Source organism: Dipteris shenzhenensis, chromosome 27, assembly GCF_047967505.1.
Source record: "Dipteris shenzhenensis isolate YYH24624 ecotype China chromosome 27, Dip_SZ_1.0, whole genome shotgun sequence".
Classification (NCBI taxonomy): Eukaryota; Viridiplantae; Streptophyta; class Polypodiopsida; order Gleicheniales; family Dipteridaceae; genus Dipteris; species Dipteris shenzhenensis.
Window position 1 is genome coordinate 25,786,421 of NC_141622.1, and position 24,736 is coordinate 25,811,156.

Consider the following 24,736-nt stretch of genomic DNA (forward strand, 5'->3'; position numbering starts at 1 on the left):
ACTGCTAAGAGCACACAATCCACTCGTTGGATTCTGTTGGTAGCCCAGCCTAGTGTAGGCGATTTATATATATCATCATCTAGCCATGGCGTGCGAGTAGATGGTTGCCATGGTAGAATTTCTCGGTCATCAGAGCCAAGATCATAATAATTCAATGGGATGAGGGGGAGGAGCAGTGGAACATGCACCCAACTTGTTGGTAGCCTAGCCTAGCATAGGCGATCATTTACATCATCATCTAGCCATGATGTGTGATTAGATGGTTGCTATGGGAGAATTTCTCGTTCATTGGAGACAAGATCATAATAATTCAATGGGATGAGGGGGGAGGAGTGGTGGCGCATACACCCAGCTTGCTGGTAGCCCAGCCTAGCGTAGGCGGTCATATATATCATCGTCTAGCCATGACATGCGATTAGATGGTTGCCGTGGGAGAATTTCTCGGTCATCAAAAAATTCTAACAGTCTAATATGTTCTTATAGTCTATCTCCAGGTTAATGCTAATTTGAGCATGTGAATTAGATGGTCCCATATGAAAAGTCATTGTTATTACAGTCTGATTCCGACTCAATGCTAATCTGAGCCCGTGAACTAGATGGCTCCTCATGCAAAGTCATTGTTATTATAGTCAATTGAAGAAAGGCAAGATCAAAACAAGACATCAGATTAGCATTGAGTTAGCCATTAGACTGTAATAACAATAGTTATCGATCATAAGAACGAGAACTATTGTTATAACAACCTGATGAAACGACTGAATGCTAATCTAAGCTTGTGAACTAGATGGTCCCCCATGCAATGTCATTGTTATTACAGTTTGATTCTGGATCAATGCTAATCTAAGCCTATGAATTAGATGGTCCCTCATGCATAATCATTGTTATTACAGTCTAATTTTGATTGAATGCTAATCTGAACCTATGAATTAGATGGTCCCTCATGCACAGTCATTGTCACTAAAACAAGCTCGATGGTTGTTTGAGATTAGTATACTATTTGGGATTTACATTTTCGCTTGTTTGGGATTTACTAAAGGTTATATTTTGTGGGGGTTGCAGTTGATCCTAAACCAACAAAAATGAAGTTCCTTGCCAGTGCCTACCTCCTCTAGCCCAGCCATGGTGAGCTGCATGTTGCCATGGCAACAATCAGTGAAAGACGACAATGGCAAACCAAAATAGAGAGAAGCTAGCTTGTGAGGCAAGCAAAGAATAGAAGATAACTTACCCTAAAGATGACAATGCCAAGCCAAAGACTGCACAAGGTCATGTTGAGGTGCATGTGGGTTGTAGGGCGAGGGCAGGAGTAGGTCTCAGGTACTTAATCTTTTAAGATTTAACAGATGGGAGGTGTGAAAATTCAAAATTTGTGGGAGTAGCAAAAGTTTTAGCCGTCGCCAGTTTTCCCCCCTCCAGTGATACACGTTTATAAAATTGGATATCCCAAATAAGTGCAATGTGGCCTCAAATGCTTCAAAAAACAAATAGGCCCTCAATAGGCAAAAGGGCCTACGATCGGGGTTGATGCTGTGTATTATGAAATGCAATGACCTTTGGCATGCTTATGAGCCATAGTGCATGGAAAAAGAAGCAATTCAAAATTGTAAATAGTGTTGGATTTATTAAAAGATCTTTGCACATGCACAAATTGCACATTTTCAATTCCTTCCATTTTAGGGTGAATCTAGATACCAATACCAATAACTATCAATGTTTTAAAACCACCATGCGGTAGTCCCACTAGTTTGGATTCCAAATTTTCAATCTGTTTTGGTTTTCAATAAATAAAAAAAAGTTATGGAGCGTGCCCTCAAATGGGTGTGCATCATTTTAGCACAACATTGGAGGCCTGTTAATCCATGCCTAATGTTCTCATTTAGGTGTGTCCTTGGGTTTGAGAGAAGTTCACGTAGTGTACTTTTTAATGATTACTTGGTTGCATGTACGTACCAGAACAAAATTTTGATGTTTTTGAATAAATTGCGCACAACAAGACAAAGCACCCATAGACGTGCACACAGACGCGTTTACTGAACTAAATTAAAAACTTACGGGCGCATCTATTTTTGCGTCTGGAGACCCGTGTCTAACAGCGCATCTATATAGTAGACACATGCATGTATAGACGTGCATTTAGATGCTTAAATAGATGCTCTGCTTAATGCATTTATAGATGCGGAAATAGACGCTTGTCGAACAGACAGATGCGTATATAGACGCGTTTATAGACGCACTTATAAACGTGCTTTATAATATTTTTTTTAAATTTACAAAATGCTGTGTATGTTGTGTATGCTATATAGTTACAAGAATCCCATTTCCACATTGTGTAATTCAATTCTTACAGCCAACCACATTTTAATTACAATTCCAAATAAAACATTACAACTCCAAAACGCAATAAAATTGAAAGCTTAAAAAATGCTTGTATGTACATATAGCATGAAGCTAAGCCACGTCATGTGGCTTCAAGTACAAAAAATAAGGAAGCTAAGCCACGTCATGTGGCTTCAAGTACAAAAAATAAGAGGAGTGTATATACAAGAGGCACGAAAGCCAAGCCAGTGGCTTTAAGTACAAAAAAGAGTAGCTAGCACTACTTCTACAACTAATCCTCGCTGCCTTCCACACTCCCTTCTGCACTCCTTTCTGCACTCCCTTCTGCGCCTCCTTCCTCGTCTTCTTCCTCATCGTCTTCTGCATGGGCCTGTAAATAAGGGACAACATATATCAATGTATGAAAAATCAAATCTTTACTTATAATATTGATATTATTTAATTACTTTCAAATACCTCGGGGGCCGCTCCAGTAGCCCGGATATACTGCTCCTCAGTAATCAACCCGTCATCATAGAAGTGCCTCCATGTATCTCCTCTATGATGGTGGTGGTGGTAGGCTATCTCGACAGGAGTAGGGTATCTGCCCACGATCTCAAGCTGCAAGACGACACAATTTGCGGAGGGATTAGTACAAAGAAACAACCTCCTAATAAACTACATAAGCAATATAATTTGAGATCGATACTTACAAATTGGGCCTCCCATGATTCAACACCCCCTGCTCCAAAATGCACGCTTCCATATTGCTCCATCTGGATCCTTCGTGCCTCCACGTGTTGCAGACTGAGGTCCTCCCTCGCTGACTTCATTGCTTTCTTCCACTAACGCTTGTGAGCGGTGTGGGGTGGGCCCCTTGGTGGTTGACCTCCCTCGAGCCTAGCAAGCTCCGCTAGTGCCTGCCTCTTAAGCGAAGATCTTTTATTGCCAAGTATCGTAACAATCTTTGACTTGGCCCATTTATCTGTGAACTGGTGATTGGGGGGGTTAGGATACCTAGAGCGAATAGCAGTGAGGGTCTCATCAGCCAACCTCTTTGGCTGGTCTTTGAAGTGGATAAAGCAATCTCTGTAAATGTTAGCAATTACAGAGCGCATGAAGGCCATGATGTCCTTCCCTCGCGCATCCATCAAGATGCCTCTTGTCTGAGTGATGTCATAGAATATCATACCATCACCCAGAGGCACGTCTAAATCATCTGAATCATCATCGTCCCCACCGCCACCCCTCCCAAAGCACTGTGCCATGCATCCCCCACCGCTCTCCCTACTACTATGCCTACTACTGTGTCGTGTCGAGCTAGTACACGTTGGCCACTTGTAGCTGGACTATGCTGACCACTCGTAGCTAGAGAACCGAGTCTCGACTGCACAGGAGTACACCGATGGCTTTGCGAGACAGAAGGACCTCCTGACGACATGGGGGAAGGGGCATAAGATGGCATGGGGGAAGGGGCATAAGATGGCATGGGGGAAGGGGCATAAGACGGCATGGGAGATGGGCCTGCGCCGTGTAGCCAGCTGGGCTGTGCTGACTCCACTGGGGTGATCTCAGCTGGTGTGGGGTGGTTTGGAGTCTATAGTGCCGACTCCTGGGGAGTGTTTAGAGTACCCATCATATACTCGTATAACTCTGCAGGACTAGGAGGGTGCCCTAAAAGGTTATATAAGTCCCTAAAAATAGAATCCCGGGGATCAGGTGAGCCCGAAGCGCTTCCTAGCCACATGATGAACTAGAAAAAATAAAAAAAGATGATTACTGATGAGCTGAGAAGAGAGGGGAAGGGAAGAGAGGATTACTATCGGAGCACGTCTATAGACGCATCTGATTAGCGTGTCTATTTTCGCATATAACAGCGCATCTATAGATGCGACTGCTTGTGTCTGCAAACAGGCTAGATGCGTGTCTAGACGTGTTTGTAGATGCGGTTTTAGATGCCCTTTGAGATGCGCCTATAGACGCGCTCCAATAGATGGACTTTTCTAAAAAGTAGAAAAGGACATTGCACCTGACACACAAACGTGACACTGATACCCAAATCATGCGTTTTTTGGATATGAGAAAGTGCAAATCCAAAGAGAGCAAACTTCCAAAAAAGATCAACTGCAAAAAGACTTACCTTGGATAGAGGTATGGAAAGTTCTTCTCCTTTTTCAAAGTTGCTTCTCTTCCTTGTTCGCCCTCTTCTCCTTTAAGCTTGGAAGTAAGTGTGGGTGCCTTCCTCTTAAGTGTAAGCTTGGAAGTAAGTGTGGGTGCCTCTCTTAAGTGTCGAAACTATGGATCTGCTAATAACGAAGCAAGCAAGCCGCCCGAAGTATAAGTAATGTGAAGAAAAGCAAAGCAAGCGTGCTAAAAGCAGGTTTAAAAGCCGTGTCTATAGGCGCGTCTATTTGCACGTGTATTTGCACATCTAATTACACAGATTAGATGCGGTATTAGACACGCTTGTAGATGCGCACCACAGAACATACAAACGCGGTTTTAGACGTGCACCACAGAACAAACAGGCGCGGTTTTAGACGCGCCTTTAGATGCACCACAGAGTTTAAAATCAAATATTTGAAGAAAAGCAAATTTTTTTGGGTTGTTTGTTTGTAGAATGTCTTCATCTTCAACAAGTAGCTCCAGTGAGGATGAATCCCTCCGTATCCACCATCGCGAAATGTGGTTGGAGCAAAAAATCAAATGTATGTGTGATCGATGTCGAGGAAACATGTATCGTGCACGCAGGATTACACTCAATCACATCTCAAAGTATGGAGAATGGGATGCAACCGTAAACATGGTAAGGGTTTGTAAGTTAAGGTTGATTGAGATACCTATGGGTGTTCATATGTTTGAGTTATGATCCCGTTTTAATTTGATACAGGATGTAGTGCCACACTCGCATATGTTGCCCTATGCTCGCCGTGAGGAGGCGAAGCGTCGGTGATATGAGGTGGGATCTTCAGGAGGGACCGTTACGGATGCATGGAGTGATGGTGATAGTAGCCCTCCACCATTACCTCATGAAGCCGTGGAGGAGGAGGTGTTTGATGATATGGTGTGGGATTTATATGTCCATCAAGGGAGGGATGATAGCATGGAGCAGGATGATCTTTTTACTGCAGCATCGACTCCACTATTTGAGGGGTGCACATTCTCTGTTCTACGTGCCTCCCTTGAGTTACTAAACTTACAAACCATCTATGGATGGAGCAATGCAAGTTTGAATGCATTACTCAAGTAAGCTTTAAAGTCTATTTTGCAAACATGGTGAATTATGCTAGTGGGTCAATTACTCGAATGCTTTTCCTCATTTATGGTCTTCACATGCAGGCTATTGTGTAAAATGCTTCCAAGGGAGAATAAATTACCGACCTCAAGAGATATGGCAAGGCAACATGTGACCTCTCTTGGAGGATTAGATTACAAGCACATCCATGCATGTGTCAATGATTGCGTTTTGTTTCGTGGACTACATAAGGATGCAAGAGAGTGTCGTACTTGTGGAGAGGCAAGATATAGAGCAGATCTCAAAACTTTGGATGTGCCTCGTAAGGTTCTGTGACATTTTCCCATAATCCCTCGCATCCAACATATGTTTAAGTGCAAATCTATTGCAGAGCTCATGTCATGGCATTCCTCCCATCGATCAACCGATGGCAAGTGGAGAACTCCCGCGGACTCTCCTGCGTGGAAGCATATTGAAGACACATGGCCAAGCTTCAAGGAAGAACCTAGGAGCTTGAGACTTGGATTGGGTATGGACGGTGTGAACCCATTTGGTCTCAAAAGAACCTCTTACAGTGTATGGCCAGTGATATTGGTGAATTATAATCTTCCACCCTCTATGGCTATTAAGAAAGGACATGTTATACTGTCCCTTCTAATTCCAGGGAAACATAAAGTCAAAAATCCTGATGTTTATTTGGAGCCTTTGATTGACGAGCTAGAGATACTTTGGAGAGGTATCGAGGTGCATGATGTGAGAAGGCCTCCCTCATCATGAGACTTCAACTACAAAGCAGTCTTGATGTGGACGATGCATGACTTCCTAAGCTATGGCAAGTGTTCAGGTAAGCATTGCACTTCTAATTATGAATAGGCAAAGGATGTGGCACCCTAAACCCACCTTCAACTCTTAATTGCGTCTATTGTTCAGGTCTCACTACATCGGGTTACCATACATGTCCTGTTTGTGGTCCTTCGCTAGTTGCCTCACGGGCAGACGCATTGAATAAGATCATCTATGAGAATCACCATCGATTTCTCCCACCTAATCATCCTAGATATGTTGCCCCTTGGAATGAAGTCCTCCCATAATCACTCACCGCAGGAGATTGGATGAGAATTTGGGACGGTTCCACGACTCCTCCACCACTTGGCATGGGCCGGTAAGGGTTTGTAACTATTGTGTGCTATATTGGCTGGAAATAAAGATTGCCCGCTAACACCAACTTTTGTTTAGATACTCCATCTTTTGTCATTTACCATATTGGTCCCACCTCACGATCAATCACTTGCTTGATCCCATGCATATCTTCAAGAATGTGGCATCTACCATTTGGGAGCATTTGAATGGGACACGAGATTCCGCAGGCATAAGGGAGGATCTACGTACCACAGGGAGGATGCGTGAAGCTTGGCCACAAGAGAGACCAAATGGGCATGTTTTTTAACCTCGTGCACCGTGGATGTTATCAAAGCTAGAGATGGCGACGGTGAAGCGCGCTATTACTACAATTCGTACTCCCACTGGATGCATGAGGTGTTTGAAGGGAGCCTTTATAAAGAGCAAGAAAAGAGGTGTAGAGCAATTATATGGCTTGAAATCTCATGATTGGCACAAGATGCTCCAAGTAAGTATTTTATGTGCATAATATCTTTTTCCTTTCAAATTTGTGAGTGAATAATTATAAGCAACTAATCAACCACCTCCTCGTGGGTTCAGTTCATACTACCTACTAGCATTTCACGTAGTGCATCGAAGGACGTGAAAGATTGTATTTACAAGATGGGCGAGCTTGTGAGGTACTTTACATGATACAAAATATGATGCGTATCAATGCTCCATGCAAGTTTGAATGCATATTGCTAATATGGTGTACCTTTTCATTTCTAGGTATGTGAGCTCAAAGGGAATAGATCCCACCACGCTTGAGAATGCTCGAGTTATGTCAGTGGAGGTGGTTTGTTTAGTGGAGGAGAATTTCCACTTCTATTCTCACAAGCCAACTACATCTTATAGTGCATTTGGTGGATGAGATTGCTATATGCGGTACTATACATGCACGATGGTTGTTCTTCCTCGAGTGCTTCATGAAGACCTTGAAGGGCTTCGTGAGACAAAATGCAAGACCTGAAGGTAGCATGGCCGAGGGTTGGTTGGTACAAGAGTCACTTGTATATATTTCTGAGTTTCTTGTTGATGTGGATAGCTCTCTCCCACGACTATGGAGAGATGATGAAGACCTAAGGATGACCTCTATTGTGCCTCAAGGGAAAGGACGCAACAAAGTAATAGACACGGAGTTGCATAATAGTATCAACCTCTATTGCATGCTTAATAGTGATGTGATGAAAAGGTGGGTGACAAGATACAAGGATGTAAAGGCAAGAAGACAAGAAGAAAGGGCCCTCTTTCGTACACACCACGGATCTCGTGTGCCATACCCTCAGTATCTAAGAGCACTTCCAAAGGATATTCATGTGGATTGGCTACTTGATGAAATGGAGAAAGCAGAGAAAGACGAGGGGATGCATATCACAATGAAAGAATGGGAGTATGCTAGGGGATGCATGAGCAAGGTCGGTATATAGAATGTTATGCATAAGTTAGGAGCTTTCAATAATTTAGATTGCTTATTTAATTGATTTTTTCTTGGTGTAGTGCACTATGTTCAATGCTATATGGTGTGAGGGCAAGCATTTTCGAACACAACGGATTGATGATAAGAGAAACAGACAAGATTGTGGCGTCATTGCTAGCTTTTGAGGGAGCCAATGGAGCCATGGATGATTATTGTGGCATAATCCAAGATATTATTAAGCTTGACTTTTGACGCTTCTTTGTGTATGTTTTGGATGTAAAGTGGTTTAAGGACGTGGTGGAAAGACGCCCTAATGCAACAATCAAATGCCATGCAAGTGGCTTTGTAACTATTGACTTCATAAAGTTTTGGTAAAGTAGGAAGGACACACTAGTACTACCGCAACAATGTGAACAGGTACTATGCACACATATAAAAATACTCTCTTTTAAAAAAAAGCATTGATGTTTTTGTTAAAATTATGTGCTTCGGTAATCATGCGCAATGTTTGGAAAGCAATGATATACACCAAAATCTCACTTTCTGTATTCTCTGGTTTGTGTCTAAATACACGTCTAATTCCCAGTGTAAATGCACAAATAAACATGCCAATACATGTGCAAATAGACGCGCTGATAAACGCAATGTTAGACGGGCTAGTATTTTCTCAGTTTAGATGCGCAAATAGACGTTTAATACATGTGCAAATAGACACACTGATAAACGCAATGTTAGACGGGCTCGTATTTTCTCACTTTAAACGCACAAATAGACATGTTAATACATGCACAAATAGATGACCTGTTAGACACGCTATTAGATGTGCCCGTAATTCCTCTACTCAAGCAATGCCTATAGACGCGCCCGCTATTTTGCGTGTATACCAAGCGCGTCTATAGTTGCTTTGTGTTGTTGTGGGCATATCCTATAGTCTTCAGGTTGTGTGCTTTACATGCAACATGTAGCACTTCTAATGCTTTAATGGTCTTATTCCAAATCCTTTTTCCATAATTTTTTGTTCTCATGTTCAAGTTTAGAATGTGTACTACAACTTGAACACAAATTTTAACGAATTTCATTAAGCAATGCATAAGTTATGGGTCATGCAAGATACCTATATATAGAAAAGTCCCTGAACCTCACAAAAATGGCTACACCCAAACAAACAATGACCCATGTATAATAAGCCCCTACTCACCATGAAATGGAGCATACTTTTGCTGGGCAATTGTAGGCACTAGTGATTGGATCATATAGATGCTAGGGGGGTGAGCCAGACTGGCCACGATTATCTTCTCATGCTTCCTTTGGGGACACATTATATATATATGAAATATATTATATTATAAGAGATTATATAGAATATGATGTATAACATATTATGTAGTACATAATATGATCCAACAATCGAGCACATTCATTCATCGGTATACTGTGCAGTTGGAGAATCTTTAACTGCATCAGATACACATAGACTAGCTCTATGTGCAACACAATATGATATTTGTCATAAAGGGATTGTTCTTTTTCAAAAGAGTGGATAATCCTTGATGACTACCAGTCATAGCAGAAACTCCATCAGAGCCTTGAAAGTAGATCATTTTTCTTATATCAAGACCAAGATGACATAAAAACTGCATGGTTGCTTTATGAAGACTCTCTGATGTTTCACTCTCAATCTCTAACAAGCCTAAAAAAATCGTTATTGGGCTAGAGTCCTCCAAAAAGGAGGCATAGACAATTAGATGCTGAGTCATTGCAATGTCAGTAGACTCATCCATCATTAGACTAAAGAAAGGAGACATATTAAGTCTTGAGATATGTGTATTGAACATTGATTGACTAATGTGCTGAACAAACATAGCACAACCTTTGTCATTATGATACATGCCAGGTGGTAATGTTGGACAGTTACAAAAATTAAATGAAAGTAATTCTAAGATAGGGATGTACTTGTTGAATGCAAGATCTTGTTTTGATACATGATATGCAGTAGCAAAAAGATTTAGTTTTAAGATCAACCTTATCCTTATTCTTGCTTAAAGCCTTAGTTATAGCTACCTTTTCTTTCCCATTTAAGTATGATGCTATTCTATATGGTCGTTCTTCGCATGAGCACTATCTTGGATATTAATCGATCTAGACTTACCAAACTCACTCTTGCACCCTTTATCTGCTTTGCAAAAGCTACAAAAAATCCTACCCACCTCCCTATCAAAGCTTGCCCAATCAAAAACTCTCATCCATCCCTCATTCCACTCACGATGTGCCCTTCTTCTACAACATCTTGATCTTTCATTTGTTTGTTCTCTACTTCTATAATTTCATCTTCAATAATTGAAGATGTATGCTTCAAAGTTTTCCTTTGCTTAGATATCTCCGATACATCCTTCTTTGTGAACCCATGCATCCCAACCAAAGATTATTGAATGAAAGACATAATGCTCCCTTCATATGAAAAAGAAGAACATAAAAAATGATTCATTTACTCAAAAGAAATTTATAACTAATGATAATTTTTCTTTTAAAGCTAAAAAGATCACTAGTAAATAAAGAAATATGAAATCATGTATCTAAATATGAAAATAAAAATTGATAATCATGATGATCCATGGAGTATATTCATAAAATCACTTTTCAAATCATGTATTTTTCTTTCAAAAATCATAAATAAATAAGGTTCAAGAAACAAGGTTGCAATGATTTAGTCGTACTTTCATAATGGAAATTGGAATGGAATTGCCGAAATGCACACAGCTTGATGAGAGAGCTCTAAGATACTAGTAACTACAGTTTCCTGAGACAAATTCTAGCTACACTCGTTGTTCTTAGGCAATGGGAGATGTGGAGTTCTTCATAGTTAGGACTCAGGAGCGTCTCAACCCGCATGATCACTTCATAATCAGCTCTTCCAGTCGAAGAGCCTTGGATGTGAGGAAGAAATCTCACAATGGAGGAGATCGGAGTGCGCACCAGAGGAGCACCCTCAAGAAACTCCCAACGTAATCCACAGCCCAACTAATTTGCAACGTACTCTATAACTTGCAGCCCACTGCCCAATGTAATCTGCATGAATTGTGCATTGCAAACTAATGTTGAAATGCACTCATATGCATGGATCACACTGCACATGCAAAACTGAGTGTGAGGACGATCAGGAGCTTCGCCATGGCAGCCACTCAAAATTCCATCACACGGGTTGTTGTTGTGCTGACGAGATTGTGGCATCTCTCAAACTAGTAGCATGGAGCCTCTAATGTACCAGCTACTACCGTCGATTACCTTGTCCACAGCCTCCCGCTACAATCCTTGTAGATTGAATTCGTTCATCCATAGTCGTTTTCTCATCCTATCCTCACCTTCAATGCCATTTCATGTGCTGCATTCACAGCACCAAGCTGCCTGGTAGTGTGGCATCCCTCGTACTATGTAGATCGTTCATTCTATCCATCGTCAAGTTTCAAACGATCGGCAGCCTTGATTGGACGAGTGTCACTATTAGGTAAATTTGGAGCTCATTTTGGGGCCCTCTAAGGATTTCCCTTGAGAATATTCTCTCAAAAAAGGGGGGCATGGATAATTTTTTGCAAATTAGCTTGAAACTTGTTGGACTTGGCATTTTTAGAACCTACTCTTTGAGGGATTTCCAATGATATATACCATGATGGGGTTTGGACATGGGAATGGAAAGATATAGGGAAGATTCCTTTCTTCTAGGAATCTTCCTACATTACATGAATATTCTCCTATAAGAAAGGAATCCTCGATGTATCTTTCAATTCCCACGTCCAAACCCCGTCATGGTATATATCATTAGAAAGCCCTCAAAGAGTAGGTTCTAAAAATTCCAAGTCCGACAAGTTTTGAGCTAATCTACAAAAATTATCCATGCCCCCCTTTTGTGAGAGAATATTCTCAATGGAAGTCCTTAAAGGGCCCCAAAATGAGCTCCAAATTTTCCTAATAGGCTCAGCTCTCTACAATGTAGATTCTAGACTCTAGAGTCTAGAGCCTTTTACGCAAGGAGGCAGCAGGCTGGTTGGAACTTGGCTCGAACTTGGAACTTGGGCGGAATGAGCATTGAGCAAGTGACAAGCAACCAACAACTAGCTACCGAAAAGCAAATGAGGCATTGAATCGCAAAACTTTAAAGTTCAAACTTCAAAGTACCTGGAGATTAGACAGTGGACACTTGATGCTTGGAACTTGGAAGTTAGGAGTCCGGATTCGTGAATCGAGAGCTTGACTTTGTACTATTGTAAAACTTTGTACTATGTAGTGTGCACTTTGTGTAATATAATGTCTGGACTCTGGAGTACGAGTATGAGACTTGAGTTTGGGAGTTTGCAGCGGCTGAAGTTTTAACAATGCAAACTTCAAGAAAGGTCACATCAAGTCTTGGAGTTTGCATAGTGTGGCTAAGCAATGAAAACTTCAAGAAAGTTCTTGTTAGCCCTAAGAGAAGATAAGGTCATAGGTGGGTACCGGGTTGATCTAGAGCTATAAATCGATCTACTATTTAGTGTTATATTACTTTAAATATTATCTATATTATATTTTATTTATCATATATATGATTAATTTTTAAAATCCCTACTTAATCTTAACAGTATTTTAAAGGAACCTTTAACTATAGCCTAGATTTTTTCAAGGTGAATATTTCAAATACCTTTAAAATAAATTTAGCCCTTATAAATTACTCCTTGGCACAACTTATGCACGTTTTTTCCAAATTTAACTAGTGCAAAATACAGTAATATGCGAGGGGAAGGATTTGGATTCTCAATTCCGCACGACAGGTTGCTCTACCATCACCATCGCCACATCGCCATCGCCACCATTTCAACACATTGCACAGTGACGAACTTCGAAGAAAACTGAGGCTAGTGACAGAGATGGAAAGAGCTAAAGCTTCATCTTGATCGTTTCTTTGTCGCATCACCATATCAACACACCACCGCGTCGTCGGGAGATTGGCGAAAGAGATGAAAAACTTCATCATCGTTCCTTGGTCGCATCACTACAGTCATCATGTTACTGTGTTATTACATAATACAATGTAGTGTGTAGTATCCACCTCTGCAGTCTTGCCTCTTGACTAGGATGCGGCTTCAGCACGAGTCTTGACTCTTGACAATGTTGTGTTGTGCCTCCGCCCGGCGCCAATGCCAGGACTCCGACTCTCACCCTGGGCACATGCCAGGAAATTTCTCCGATAGGGCACACTTCCGGCTGCAAACTGCTGAGGTGGCTATCAGATGCATATCTGAAGCAAGTCGGGTGCCTGACGGTTGCAACCCGAGTGCACAGGGAGGGAAGGCCTAGCACTCAACCAGCAACCAATCAAATGGACTCCAGCCCGCAGTACGAAGCTCCCTCCATCTCCATAAACTGAGGCTTGCCGGAGGTTTCTTTGGGTGTGGATCATGTGCCCGTAATTCTGACTGACTTCTGGCACCCATGTGCCCATAACTCTGTTTGCATCCGATAGGCAGCATGACTGCCGGAATACAATCTCCGGCAGGCATGTGCCCAACCTATCTGCATTCTTGGTTCTTGATTTCGCCGGTGTGCTCGCAACAGCTTCAGCACGAGGCTGCTGGAGTCTTGATGCTTGACTAGGTCACCGGCGTGCGCGTCACGGCTGTTATAAATGCAGCACGAGGCAGATCATATTGGCTGTATTGCCGGAGCGGGAAACATAAATTAAACCGGTATGGGTTAATATTTGTTTGGTTGTACTAGTCTTCCAGGTCTGCCGTCGACGTAGTAGGGACTAGGGAGTCTGTCTGCGTATGATGTGTATGAAAGAAGGGAGTCGTTGAGGCTTGAGCAGCGAGCTCACGAAAAACGTATTGGAGGAAACGAAGATGTTGAAATTTGATCGAGTTGTTCATTGGATCAGGTACCATGAATCACGCAATGTCGAAGGGGAGCAGCAGCAAAAAAATGAAGCGACGGATGGGGGATGGAACGAGGTAGGCGGCAGCAGCAGCAAAAAGGTCGACAATCGCCTATTGTACCAGAAGGGTGCGTTTTTGAGGTCGCTGACTCGACAGGCAACTCCGAAGAAACTACCGGAACAGGATGACCCTCTTCTGCGGCTGCACGACAGCCTTGCGATCGTGTGCGCAAGGGGCATAGGAAAGCCGGGCAACGAGTCCGACGGATACAAAGAACGCACAGAGGTGGTCGCATGCAACATCCAGATGCCGCCCAGCAGCTCAAAGCAGCAGGCCGCCCTGGTTAGGCTGTGCAAGAACACGACATGGGTTCAGGACGAGAAGGATTACGTGGAAAATCTGCTCACGTCCCTGCAAAAATTCGGCACGACGCATCAAAAGTCCGACGAAGCCACCATAAAAGAGTCGCTTGAGGCGAAAGAGCTCACCTTCCTTATCTACAGCTTTTGCAGAGACAAGGTGTGGAACAGGCTTGGGAAGCTGGTGCAAGCTTTGCAGCACAAGGACGCGCCTGCGGAATTGAAGAAAGACTTAGATGTTGGAAGGGTGTCTAAAGTGCGCCAAGCAGTTCGGATCTCAAAGGAAGGGCGTGTGGGCGCTTGCGGAGGCATCCGCGCACTGCGGTCTTCGCGAATTACAAGAAGGGTTCGAGCACATCGACGCCACAAAGAATCCCAATTCCCTCAAGCGCTGGAAAAAGGTAGCCTCCTACTATGCGTCGTTCTGTAGCCTCACAACTTGGGCAATCAAGGGAGGACCGAAGAAAGAGCACCCTTATGCTAAATACAAAGGCGTGCATTTGGCAATAACAAAGGACACATATACTCCCACCGAGCGCCCATTAACGAAGAACATGGACGCCTTCTCACCGCAAAAGCTTCGCGACCAATTCCTCAACGCCTATGCGGCTGGTAACCTAAAGGCGCTGCCGCTAGCTTTACCGCACGACAAGAGCGACGAGAAGCCCAGAAAAATCTTAGTCCATGCGGAAATGTACCTGGCACCATCGCTACTAACTAAACACGACAAGCTGCAGTACATTGGCGTATCCAAGCGATGTTGCTTCCTTTGTTTCAATGCAATCCAGATCCTGAATGAACTCCAGCGCCCTGCCGGCAAGCGGATTGTGGTGAAGGCCACCCACAACAAGATCTACCCCGAGTGGATGCCGCCTCCCGACATGAAGGCTGACGCGCTCAAGCGCTTGGAACATGCCCTGGACCTTGAAATCGTCCCCATCGCCAAGAAATATTTGCCTAATCATGAACCTTCAATAGTAACCACTGACTCTGCTCCGCACAGCGTGCACAAACAAGACCTAGATCTCCAGCCACGAGAGCCCATTTAGCCGCTTATAATCACAAATACCTCTATATATTTGTCACTTACACTTATAGGCACTTGCTTCTCGTCCTCCCTCTTTTCATGTTAAGGAGAAGGGACACCACAATATCCTACTCCTAAGAAGCTTCTTTTTTGGGACGTAGTTTGGTCTTTTGTATAATATTTCTGAATAAATGTTTTTGTACATCATGGATTGAGGACTATCATCTTTTCAGCTCTCTCTCTCTCTCTCTCTCTCTCTCTCACACACACACACACACACACACACACACACACACGCACACACACACACACGCACGCACACACAAAAACAAAACACAAAACACACATTGGTTTGATAGTTTGACATCAAATGAAACTAATATTGAATTTCTATTCACTAGTGCCACCCAAGTTGCATCCTAAGTAGCACTTAGACCACATATCTTATATATAGAAGGGCACATAACCAAAGAACCCTTTTGATCATGCTCTTGAGATTTAAATTGCCACAAGTAAAGCCGTGCTCATGTTAGCCCATCAAAACATAGAAACCAAAGGACACACATCTTAATAAACCCCCTCCCCATACTTGCCCTGCCCATACTCGTGAGATAGATGGCCACAAATACAACATTAGAGGCAATGTTGGTATCCATCAACGTAAAAAATAGAACCCCTCTTCAATAGAAGTCTTAATCATGTTAGGAGTGGTGAAATGTTATGATATGAAAGATCTCAAACCTCAAAGGACACATTCCAAGCACACCTCACTTATGTTCAAATACCTCTAGTAGACACACATGGGAACATCCACTTTAGCCTTGTGGATAAAAAGAATAAGTCATGTTGTGGCATAGCAGGGTACACCTCATCCTACAAGTTGAGGGGTAGCACTCCATAAATCTATAAAATTTGTACCTCATCATAAGTTGAAATTGAATAAGGCCAAGATATAAATCAAAGTGCACAATTGTTTTCCCAAAAGTAGTTGAAGGGTGCATTCTTGCATTTGCAAATAAATGTGTGTAGTTTAAAGAGATTACATCAACAAATGGCACAAATTCCTCGGCTTGTTTGAGCATCTCTAAGAGTGTGTCCATACCATTCTCATAGGCGTAATCGTTTTCATCTTTCGAACGTGTCTTGCCCATTTTCATGGATGAACATTGACAAGAACACATGTTAGTTTAAATGATATAGATTCTATATTCCAAAATACTAAAAGAAGAGAAACAATACTCAACTTATGAATAAATGGAAGAAGAAGTGCTTGCCTCTCGAGCCTAAGTAGGATTGGCCCACTTTAGCCTTCCTTGTAGCTGCCGCCTCCTTTTGTTGGTTGTACTTCTCGAGCTGCTTCTTCAACTCTTTCTTTGCAACCTTCTAGTCCTTGTCATGCGCCCAAGCAAGTTTGCCTTCCTTTTTTTTTTTTCCTATCTTGTGTATTTAGTCTTTTCTAGATTTCAACACCGCAACCATTTTGGACAGCATCCACCGAGAGTTAAACTCCTGCTCTGTCAGTGTGAGGAATTCTTCCCTTAAAGAAGCCAGTATCCAATCCTTCTTCTTGTAGGATTGGTGCCGAAAATCACTCATGATCTTCTTGAAGGCCGAGCTGCAAAGTTTATGCATCCTGGTGACTGGTGGAAGCCTCGGAGTCAGCTTGGCCTCCCGAGCTTGAGCATCTATGACACATTCTCTCTCTCTCTCTCTCTCCCTAGTCCCCAAAGTAGCTTGGGAGCTAGTTACGAAGGGAGGTGGGTTACCCTTGACCCATGCTCTCTGCTCTTGAAATTCACGGAGTAGATTTTTGCCTCCGATGGGTCCATTTGAGATAGTAACTTTCTCACCTTCTCTCCACTACTACTTGAACATTCAAACATAGCCTTTTAGATGTCCATTAGTTAGTCAGTTGGTTGGTTAGTCATTTGTCATTTTGGTCATTGGTGTATTAGTACTTCTAGTTGCCATCTTGCTTTCAAAGGTACCCAAAAAATGTATGCATAGTCCCATAAGAATGTGAGTCATTTAAGAGGCTAGAAGAAAATGAGGAAAGAAGAAAAGAGGCCTAGCTAGTATTACTCTACACAATGCATATCAATGGAAATATGCGCCATCTCAATGGAAATATCGACGTGAAAATATTGAATGAACACCATGAAGCAAGGGCATGTAAATTCATAGAGTAGGCTGGACCTTGTACAACACCACAATGATCCATGAGGCTGGATTTTAAGGAAGAAGGCAATGAGTGGGAAGGCATGCATATCCATAAACTAACTGAATTGCCCCAATGGATCCATTGGGGTATTTCAGTTAGTTTATGGATTTACGTACCCTCCGGCGCCCATTGCCTTCTTCCTCACAATCCATGCACTCATGGAATTTTGTGACATTGCATGAGGTCAACCCTACTCTATGAATTTACATGCCCTTCCTCGTGGCCTTCTTCCACACAATCTACTCATCGCATTCTTCCTCACAATCCTTACTTCAAAAAGAGCATGCATATCTTGATGAAAGTAAGAAGGGGGAGAAGAAACGAGGAGAGGAAAAGGAAAAGAGTAGAGTGAAAGGGAAAGAGGAGAGGAAAAGGAGAGAGTAGAGGGAAAGGGTGGACAGAAAGGGATGGCATGTAGGAAAATGGAAAGAGGGAAAGAGAAAGGGAGGACAAGAGAGGGGATAAGAGAGTAAAAGAGAGGAAAGAGAGAAGAAAAGAGAGGAGAAAGAGGGAAAAGAGAGGAAGATAGAGGAAAAGAGACCAAGAAGAGGAGAAAGGGAAGAAAGAATGGAAAGAGAAAGGGAAGAGAAAGGAAATCTGGAAAGAGGGGAAGAGAAAGTGGGGACAAAGATTCAAGAGTAGAGGGAAATGGAAGAGGAAAAGGGGAAAGGGAACAAAAAAAGGGAAAGGGAAGAGAAAAAGGGGGATCAGGAAGAGTGCATTCTCTTCATGAAACCAAAGAATGAAGCAAATGAATCTTCCTTCCCCTCTTCCTCAATCCTCTTCTTTCAAAAGCGAACCAAAGAAACCCCCAAAAACCATGAACTTGAAAAAAGAATGCAAAGCTTGAACACAACACTCACCTCAAACACTTCTTTGTATTTCATTTTTTGGTTTTCTTTCTCCTCGGTGTAGCTAAGACTTCGAAGTAGGATGTGGGAGAGAGTTGGGTGCAATTTTTGGAGGGATGAGAGTAAGGGATCTGGAGATGAGAGTATGTAGAATGAAAGCGACGGGTTCTAGGCTAGAGTTTTGGCCATCGACAGTGTCCATACTCTCATGCTGCATGGACTCATCTTGAGCATGTGTTTGGAGCATAGGGAAGATGCTCTAAGTATAGCTTGCTTATCAAGTTCTTTGACTTAAAATTGGATAGGGGGGAGTCCATCTCTTCACATCTAAATTCAATGAAGAGCATTTTGACATAGTTATCTGGCATCAAGTTTAATCTTGATAAAGATATTGTAATTGCCATTTTACTTAGAAGTCTCACTAAAGAATATGGCACTATTATAACCACACTCACCAATATTCCAAAGATACGTCTGGTAGAAATTGAAGCATCACTCTTGGAAGAGGAGAGAAAGATCAAACAAAGAAGTGATTACAAAGAAGGGGCATACTACAAAGAAGGGGAATATTTGGCCAGAAGCAACTTAAGCAACTTCAAGGGAAAGAGCAAAATGATATGTAACTTTTGTGGCAAACCTGGACACTTTGAAAAGGAATGTTATGCCAAGAAGAGATGTTCAGACAATCTTGTTGAGGAAGCAGAAATTGAAGAAGAAGAAGAACCAGAGAATGTCAAAACTCAAGCTCTCACTGCTTACAACACCCAAGTCAAATCTGATAAGGGTAAGGATCCATATGTTTTCTAAGTTATGTGTGTGTGAGGTCAATAATGGTTCTCTGCCATGGATAGTCCATCCTTAAATGATTGTTAATCTTTTGAGATTTTTCCTTGTTGGACTCATTGGGCTTTACATACATAGTCAGTGTCCATCTCCCAGTTGTAAACTAAGAATCCTATGAATGAGTTATAGGTTGGGGCCATGAGTGTTGCCACATGATAGTGGGCAAGCCATGGAGCATCCCATGTATTACTGCTAAGGGATGAGGTCATCAATTTGTGAGGGGGAATGAAGGGGCAAATTGATGTGTGTGTGTGTGTGCCTATGGGAGTGGAGTCCTATGCGAGAAGTGTGTGAGTGTAGGTGTGCTAGAAGGTTCTAGTTAGGCCCTCCATCTACAAGAGTGGGCATCATACTGTTGTGTTGTCTGTGAGCCATTTAGTCGCTTGCAAGAATAAAATTATTCTAATTAATTTTAAAAAAGAACTGAGAGGGCAAAGGATTTTGTCTTATGTCCAAACGCAGCGCTTCAATTGCTCCCAACTTAAGTGGATTTTTTTCGCAGAAATCGATTGCAAAATATAGTCTCTTCAGACCACTGTAAGTTGCATATGCGAGTGTGAACAACTTTCTACAAACTAAATACTTTGTTATTTTAAAAAATTATGATACTTATTTTATGCATTCAAAAATTCACTTACAGATCGATCTCTGGATGAGTATCTGTAACTGAATTGAAGCAAAAGCATCCTTTTGATGGCAAATGGATACAAGCTAAGCTCCAATGTCGACTTCATTTGACAAATGAGGTAAAGATTAGCATTTGTGGATTGAAAATAACAATCTAGCTCCTTATGGAATGTACTTACTGATCACTTGCTCTGAATGGTAAGGGATGATAATTAGGTTCATAGATTCAAAATTGCAATATGTGAACCACTTCGCAAGCTGGTCCATCGGCTCCCTGGGATCCCTCATTTTGAAGGAGATAGCTGGGTCCACAATATGAACCATACCTTGAATCTCCTCATGCAACTTTTTTTGAGTAAGCTGCAAATCAATAGAGGAATTCGGAATAGCGTTCAAAATAAGTGGTTGTCTAAATCAATATATAAAAAGAAAAACCTACCCGAGTCCTGCAAGGATAACTGTATCCGGTAACTTGTCTTGCTCTGTTTGTGATTGCTTTGAGACAATCTTCTATTAGGATAAACTCTTTGATTGGCTCTGCATGTGCAAAAGTTATCCTTCCAGTAGGTCCCAATGTATGTAGATGCTTGAGAACATGTAGCTCTAGCTTTGCAGTATCTAGATTAGTGGATGAGGTACGAAGATGCTTGGTTTCCTTATATTTATTCCTCTACAGCTCCTCGAAGGCTGTTTTTGCTCTTGTTTTTATTCCATGAGGCACTTGAGTGACTTCCTCTATAGCCACCTCATCTTGTTTTGGCATTCGAGCAGGTGGTATAAGCAAAATGTCTCTCATCTTCAAGTCTATCATATCTTTGCTGTATCTCCATCTCACCATCTTTAAAGTGGTGATATCTTCTGCCATGATTGTCACCCTATGGCTGTGGGCTGCAGGAAGAAATGTATCCTGGAAAAACTCTATGAAAAAGTCCTCGGTAGCTACCTGCAATGCCCAAATAGCTATTCTTTGCCACCGGTATCCAAGGCCTATAAAGTTCAAATCATTCACAAACTTCCCTAACACTGGCCTTTGAAAAGGAACCTTGGGAATGCACAGTCCCATAGCATTTTGTGCCCTTCTTATCTCCATTAAAGTATTGACCTTCTATGTAAATCTTCTCTTTTTTGCTTGTTGGAGGAGATGCATTGGCTTCCCTTTTCTTGGACATGAATCCTGTCCTCTAGATGTTGCCAATTTTGCTATCGGGGGACCCTTGTCCATCTTCTTGGCAGTAGCCTTCATCCGTGCCATTGGAATTTATGCTAAACTGCACCTCACATCATAAAACATAAGTCCTAAGTGAGAGGTTGCTGAGGGTTTAACCATTTTCGATTGAGAGCATGAAGGGTCTTCTCCTGCTAATAAACCAACTCCCATAATCCATAAGAGCATGCAAGGTTTTCTCCTACTAATAAACCAACTCCCATAATCAATAAGAGCATGCAAGGTTTTCTCCTACTAATAAACCACCTCCCATAATCCTAAGTCCTTCCACAACTTCACGGCTATCAAAATAATTCAACAAGAACTAAGATGTTAGAACCAAGATGTGGATCTTTCCTCTAGGGAGGACGAGAATGTTATAACCATTGAGTACGATTTGTAGAGGATTTGTATTGCCCTCATTTGGGCTACCAAATGTCAAGGATCAGGTAATAAAACAACCTACACGACATATATAAGAGACAAACACGAGCAGATTGGATAGAGCTTAAGGTGACACTTAATGCAATTACAAAAGCACTTGGGTTTCCACTAATAGCCGAAAAATTCAGAAGGACCAAAAATTTGAAAAAGGATTTAGGTGAGCTAATCAATGAGGAGATTGGAAAAAAGAAGCACAAGAATGGAATTTATTTCCATGAGATAACTAGGCCATAGCTTATCAAGCTAGGAATATGTCTTCCTTTGATCTTGCTAATTAGGCACCATGGTCACTCGACCTAGATAGCATGTTTCATGTTGAAGAAGCTCTTGAACAAGCGGTCTCTAACTGAGGCGAGTACTACTATGAAGAGATCACTCATGTTTGTGATGATCATCATGGAAAGATCCATAACCCATGGATTGGCACGTATTGATGGATGCTTAATTCAACATGGTAGCCAAGGCCACAATGAAATTAATAGGAGAATCAAGCCAGCATACGATTCAAAGGAATAGACCTATGCCAACATCAATGGATAAAAGGCAATCAGAAGAGGAAAGAAAGGCTAAGGTAGATCAGGAAGCACTTGACACCATAGAAGTAAAAAGAAAAAGAGATGAAGAAAGGCATACAAAGAAAGGTGCAGAGGCCAAAACAGCAGAGGGTAGAATGCACCGCCATGAGCAGATAGACAAAGCAAATTAGGAGGCCATTGCAGAAGCAGGAAGAGAACACCACAGGGAAACTAGAGCACAAAGAAGAAGGGAGAAAAGATCAAGAAGGCCAAGGGATCCTCGCTGATAGGCCCAAGAAGGAGAAATATCATAGGGCTTGCGAAACTAAAAGTTTGGCAAAAATTTTAGATCAAGAAATGGAGGATATCACACCACCTCAAACCCCACCTAAACAACAAGATCAAGACCAAGGAACTAGACAAGCTGCAGCTGCACAAGATCAACAACAAGCGAGTTCTTTATCTCTGTCAGTTCTCTCTCTCTCTCTCTCTCTCTCTCTCTGTGTGAATTATCCCTCTCTAATTTATCTGTCATTCCCCCCCCCTCTCTCTCTCTCTGTCTCTCTCTCTCTCTCTTTACACACCACTGTTTAGTGTACAAATGAAAGCAATATTGAGGGTTGGGAATTTCCCAACCCTCAATATCGCTTTCATTTGTACATCTGTGTGTGTGTGTGAGTCCCTAGCAGCTTAGAAGAGAACACCCACGCTTGGAAAGTTACCAAAATCAACAGCAACACCCAGAAGGCTCCACCTATGCGTTGCTTTTTTTTTTGAAAGGTATTTGTCATCATGTTATATTTCTGTGTAATAGGTGGACCTAGTTTGGATAACGAAAGCATATCCATGCTTTGCAAAGGGTAGTCTGTGAGTGAATGGTTATGAGTAGAGTTGTATGCTTTTGATCCATGTGCATTCTAATTTACTTTTTGATGGCATCAGATAAGTCTACATAGTGTACATAGGCTGTATACAAAAAGGACAATATCTTCAAAAGAGAATCTAAAAGTGAGCTCTTATTCTAATAACAAGTTTTACAAAACAACTATCCTTTCTCATTTTCAAGATGTACATGGGGTAGCCAATCTCTATTTTCCATTTCTTCCAATGATTGGGATTATAACTTTCCATAGATCACTATCTAAACATTAACAATCAATTTACTTTAATATAGAGCCTACCTTTTTCTATAGAAAGTATGGTGTGCTAGTGCCCTAGGGCTTCCCGTGTTTATCAAATGTGCACAACTTCTTCAATGTCCCTAACATCTCTCTATCTCTCATTTCTCTATCAGTTATCCCCCCCTTCTCTCTCTCTCTCTCTCTCTCTCTCTCTCTTTACAAACCATTGTACTGTGTACAAATGAAAGTGATATTGAGGGTTGGGAATTTCCCAACCTTGATCAATATCAATTTGATTTGTACATCTCTCTCTCTCTCTCTCTCTCTCTCTCTCTCTCTCTCTCTCTCTCTTTACACACCACTGTACTGTGTACAAATGAAAGCGATATTGAGGGTTGGGAATTTCCCAACCCTCAATATCGCTTTCATTTGTACCTCTCTCTCTCTCTCTCTCTCTCTCCCCCCCACTCTAATTTATTTGTCAGTTCTCCCCTCCCCCCTCTCTCTCTCTCTCTCTCTCTCTGTGTCAGTCCCTAGCAGCTTAGAAGAGAACACCCACGCTTGGAAAGTTACCAAAATCAACAACACCACCCAGAAGGCTCCACCTATGTGTTGCTTTTTTCTTGGAAAGGTAGTTGTCACCATGTTATATTTTTGTGTAATAGGTGGACCTAGTTTGGATAAAGAAAGCATATCCATGCTTTGCAAAGGGCAATCTATGAGTGAATGGTTATAAGTAGAGTTGTATGCTTTTGATCCATGTGCATCCTTTACTTTTTGATGGCATCAGATAAGTCTACACAGTGTACATAGGCTGTATACAAAAAGGACAATATCTTCAAAAGAGAATCTAAAAGTGAGCTCTTGTCCTAATAACAAGTTTACAAAACAACTATCCTTTCTCATTTTCAAGATGTACATGAGGTAGCCAATCTCTATTTTCCATTTCTTCCAATGATTGGGATTATAACTTTCCACAGATCACTGTCTAAACATTAACTGCAATCAATCTACTTCAATACATAACCTACCTTTTTCTACAGTGCTGGTGCCCTAGGGCTTCCTCTGTTTATCAAATGTGCACAACTTCTTCAATGTCCCTAACTTCTCTCTATCTCTCATTGCTCTGTTAGTTCTCCCCCCCTTCTCTCTCTCTCTCTCTCTCTCTCTCTCTCTCTCTCTCTCCACGCACCATTGTACTATGTACAAATGAAAGCGATATTGAGGGTTGGGAATTTCCCAACCCTCAATATCACTTTGATTTGTACATGTCTCTCTCTCTCTCTCTCTCTCCCCCCTCTCTCTCTATCAGTCCCTAAATTCTCTCTCTCTCTCTCTTATTTCTTTGTTAGTTCTCCCCCCTTCCCCCTACTGTGTGTGTGTGAGTCCCTAACTTCTCTCTATTAGTCCCTAACTTCTCTGTTAGTCCCTAACTTCTCTCTATCTCTCATTTCTCTGTCAGTGTTCCCCCTTCTCTCTCTCTCTCTCTCTC